The sequence below is a fragment of the Mus caroli genome, chromosome 2 (genome assembly GCF_900094665.2).
Source record: "Mus caroli chromosome 2, CAROLI_EIJ_v1.1, whole genome shotgun sequence".
NCBI lineage: Eukaryota > Metazoa > Chordata > Mammalia > Rodentia > Muridae > Mus > Mus caroli.
In genome coordinates this window covers 46,820,092-46,824,895 of record NC_034571.1, presented here as the reverse complement: position 1 = coordinate 46,824,895, position 4,804 = coordinate 46,820,092, and the positions used below count along the sequence as shown (strand labels likewise).

The window sequence follows — 4,804 nt, the reverse complement described above, 5'->3', positions numbered from 1 at the left end:
TGGTGGATTGTATTTATTGGTTCACATATGTTGAATTAACTCTGATTCTCTGGGGTGAAGCCTACTTTATCATGGTGGATGATCATTTTGATGTATTCTTAGATTCAGTTCCCAAATACTTTAATGGAGAAATTTTTTGCACTTAAGTTTCTAAGAAAAATTGGCCTATAATTCTCTTTCTTTTGGATCTTTATGTGTTTGGGCTGTCAGTGTAAATGTAATTGTGGTTTCATATAATTGGCAATGTTCCTTCTGTTTCTATTTTGTGGAATAACTTGAGGAGGATTTGAACTAACTCTTTGAAAGTCTGGTAGAATTCCATGGTAGAACCATCTGGCCCTGGGTTGTTTTATTTTGTTTTTTGGTTGGGATACTTTTAATGACTACTTCTGTTTCACTAGGCATTATGTCTGTTTAAATTGCTTATCTGATCTTCATTTAACTTTGCTAAATGATATGTAATAAGAAAATTATCCATTTCTGCTAGGTTTCCCAGTTTGGTAGAGTACAGGTTTTAAAGTATATCCCTAGGATTCTCCAGACTTCCTTGTTGCTGTTGTTATATCCTCCCTTTTCATTTTTAATTTTGTCAGTTTGGATATTCTCTCTTTACCATTTAGTTAACTTGTGTAAGTGTTTGCAAATCTTAATTGTTTTTCCCAAAGAACTACCTCTTTGTCTCATTGATTCCTTGTACTGTTCTTTGTTTCGATTTTATTGACTTCAACCCTGAGTTTGATTATTTCCTCTAGTCTACTACTTTTGAGTGTGATTTCTTCTTTTTGTTCTAGAGCTTTTAGCTGTGCAGTCGTTAATATGAGAGCTTTCCATTTGTGTGTGTGTGTGTGTGTGTGTGTGTGTGTAGATACTTAGTGCTGTGTGCTTTCCTCTTAGAGCTGCCTTCATTGTTTCCCCATAGGTTTGAATAGGTTGTGTATTAATTTTTTGTCCAAATCTAGAAAGTAATATTTTTCTTAATTTCTGTCTTGGCCTAGTTTTTGTTTAGTAGAGAGGTGTTTACTTTCCATGAATTTGTAAGCTTTCTGTTGTTTCTGTTGTTGATGAGATCCAGCTTGAATCCATGGTAGTCAGAAAGGATGTTATTTCAATTTTCTTCTCTCTGTTGAGACTTGCTTTGTGTCTGAGTATGTGGTCCATGGTGAAAGAACCATGAGGTGCTGAGAAGGTACATTCTTTTGTCTTAGGGTGAAATGATCTGTAAATATCTGTTACATCCTTATAATGTCAGCTAGCTCTAGTATTTTTGGTTAGTTTTTGTCTGGATGACCTGTCTATTGGTCAGAGATCGGTATTGAAGTCTCCCAGTGTCAGTGTGTGACGGTTAATATGTGATTTAAGCAGAAGTAGAAATTATCCATTTCTACTTTTAAAAATTGGATGTCCTTTTGTTTAGGTATAGATGTTAAAAATTGCAGTACCCTTTTGGTAGTGTTTTTTCCTTTGATTAATATGTAGTGTCCTTCTTTATCTCTTTTTATTAGTTTTGTTTTGAAGTATATTTTGTCATAGATTAAAATGGTTGTACCAAGTTGTACAGTGCAACCATAGATAGTCACATACATCAAAACAGATGGTTCCTGCCGACAGAGTCTGTGTAGTTGTCAGATTTTCTGTGCGATGGCTCCATATATAAGAAAAAAATAGTTGTACCAGCTTGCTTCTTAGGTCCATATGCTCGAAATGTCTTTTCCCAACCCTTTATCTTGAGGTGATATCTATCCTTGATGTTAAGATGTCTTTCTTGGATGTAGCAGAAAAATGGATCATGGTTGTTTATCCGGTCTGTTTGTGTCTTTTTACTGAGAAATTGTAACCTTTGATATTGATTAGAGATATTAATGACCAATGATTATGGATTACTGTTATTTTGTTGTTATTGTTATTGTTGTTACTGTTGGTGGTGGTGATGGTGTGTGAGTTTCCTTCTTTTGGCTTTGCTGGTCTGAGATTATTTATTCTCCATGTTTTTTTTTTTTCTTAGTTGTTAATTTCCTTAGATTAGAGTTTTCCTTCTAGCATCTTCTTTAGACCTGGTTTTGTGGACAGATATTGCTTAAGCTTGGTTTTATCATGGAATGTCTTATTTTCTTCATCTATTGTGATTGAACACTTTGCTGAGTATAGTTGTCTGAGCTGGCATTTGCAGTCTGCAGCAAATCTGTCCAAGCCCTTCAGTCAGATGTATTTCTAACAGGTCTGCCTTTATGTTACTTGCCTTTATATGTTTTCTCTTGCTGCATTTTTAATATTTCCTTTGTTATGTACATTAATTGTTTTGGTTATTATGTGCCAAGGGGACTTTCTTTTCTTGCCCATTCCATTTGGTGTTCTGTATACTTCTTTTACTTTGCAAGATATCTCATTCTTTAGATTAGTGAACTTTTCTTCTTTGAGTTTTTTGTGCCATATTTTCTGTGCCTTTTACCAGGGATTACTCTCCTTCATCTATTCTTGTTATTCTTAGGTTTGGTCTTTGCATAGAGTCCCAGATTTCCTAGATGTTTTGTGCCACAAGTTTTTCAGGTTTACCATTTTCTTTGATTGATATATCTATTTCTTCTATCATGTTTTCAGTGTCTGAGATTCTCTCTTCAATCTCTTGTATTCTTTTGGTGAAGTTGCCTCTGTAGGTCCTGTTTGAGTTCCTAAGTTTTTTCAGTTTTAGAATTCCATCAGTTTGGGTTTTATTGATTGATATCATTCCCACCTCAGGCCCTGAATGATTTTACTCATTTCTTTCCATTGTTTGTGTTTTCTTGGTTTCCTTTAAGGTATTTATTAATTTCCTCTGTAAGGACTTCTGTCATCTTTGTAAGGCTGTTTTAAGGACTTTTTTTGTGTTCCAGTTATGTTGGAATACTCAGTGCCTGCTGTGGTGAGGTTGCCAGACTTTAATAGAGACATATTGTCCTGTTTGTTATTGATAGTGTGTTGTATTTTTACCCTGGTGTTTAGGCATCTGGGATTGGTAATATAATTTTAGGTGCTGATATTTATTCTTGTGTTTATTTTGTGAATGTTTTGTTCCTTAGTTTCTATTTTATCTGGTTCTTATGAGATTGTAGTTACCTGTAGAAAAGTATCCTGGGGTCCTGATAGGTGCGGGTATTGGGAGGTCGAGGTAAAATATGTTCCTGGGAATTAGTAGTTTATAATTAGCAATTGGAATGGGCTGCAGGGGTGGCTGAGGGCTTTCACAGAAAAGAGAAAAACAGGGTTTTCTGCCAAGATCTGCTTAGTTAGTTCCCTGGGAATGGAGACATGTCGCTTCTGTCTCTGACCAGCAGAAAAGAACAACGACACTACGTTCTTCTCAAAGCAGTTTATTCAGGAACCTTTCAACATGCAAGCAGGAATCTCTCTGCCCCGCCCCCCAATCGCAATCCCTTATATAACCCCTCAACTATGCCCCATCAGCCCAGTCCACGTAACAGCAGTCCATTGGCCAGAATCATCACTCGTCATATGGTCCGATCTTGCATCATGGTGCACATGCACAGTTCACCTAGTGGATGTGGCTTAATCGGGGTATATGAGGAAGTCAGGTGCAAGTCATGAGACTTGGCTGCAGTCCCTGGCGCCATCTTGGGACTGCTGCCACACCCGCTCCTCACAGAGACAGAGGATAGGCCATAGCAGAGAGTCTGCAATATATCTGAGCATGAGACTAGGGGATTAGACTTGGAGGAATGGAGGGAGAGGTAAAGTTCTGTAGTTAGCCTTATTTGGTCAGAGTGGCCTGTGGGTTCCCAGGAAGTGCCTGCTGGAGTTGGGGCTAGGACAATGCTAGGGTAGGGGAAAGGTAGTTTGGAGGGGAAGATCTGTGTGACCCACTGGCAAGGAGTGTGGGAAAAGGATAGAGAGGCTACAGCTGGTATTTTGTTGCAGAAGTTGGGGATCAGATTTGGAGGAGAAAAGAAGTTGAGATCTGCTGTTAGCCTCCCTGCTTCCCTGGCCAGAGCTGCCTGTGTGTTTGTAGGGAGTGCCTGCTGGAGGCAGGGATTGGGCTAAAGCACTGATGCGAAGAGGGAGGTTAAGAGACATATCTGCATACTTTACTGGAAGTCACTAAAGTAGGGGAGGGAGGCCTCAGCCCAGATGCTGATCTGCTACAGAGCCAGGGATGAGACTTGGGGATTGGGTTTGGAGTAACTGAGAGAGAAGAGGAATATCTAAAGCTTGCCTGTTTGCCTGGTCAGGGTGGCCGATGGGTTCTCAGAACTGTAAAAACCATTTTTATCTTTGGAAGAATATCTTGTGTTGTAAGACACAAATCAAGAAATATGGCTTCCTTTGTTGGAATAAGATATCGATCGAGATAAGAAAATGCCTCTACTAATAATCTTGAACCTGCTTTGTAGTTGTTTCCTTTTTGTTTTTTAAGGTAGCACATATAGTAGCATTTTCATACGTATACATTATTTTAATACTTATGTATTTCATATATATATATGTATATATATATATATATATATACTTTGTTCTTACTCATGCCCCACCCCATTTTGTTCTCTATCCTCTCTTACTGGTCCCCTTGCTCCTCACAGATCATCCCTTCTGCATTCACCTCACAACTACTCTAACACCCTCTCTTTGTTCCTCCTTTGCTAAGTGTTTACTAATGTCTACAGTTTTTTTTTTTTTTTTGGTTGTTTTTGTGTCTGGTTGGATCACTGTCTGTTATTGTCTTTCTCCCCTACAAGAACTGAGACTTTTCTAGTTTACTGTGTGGATATCAGAGATTCCCTCCTACCTTTCCTTTACTCGTTGATGCTGCTCATGA

At 38.2% G+C, this 4,804-nt stretch overlaps 1 non-coding gene across 1 annotated transcript; it reads left to right on the top strand.

The window, feature by feature from the left end:
• The first annotated feature begins 1,512 nt into the window (after window positions 1-1,512).
• On the top strand, window positions 1,513-1,653 carry LOC115030537. Its single transcript, XR_003836120.1, has one exon.
• The last annotated feature ends 3,151 nt before the right edge of the window (window positions 1,654-4,804 follow it).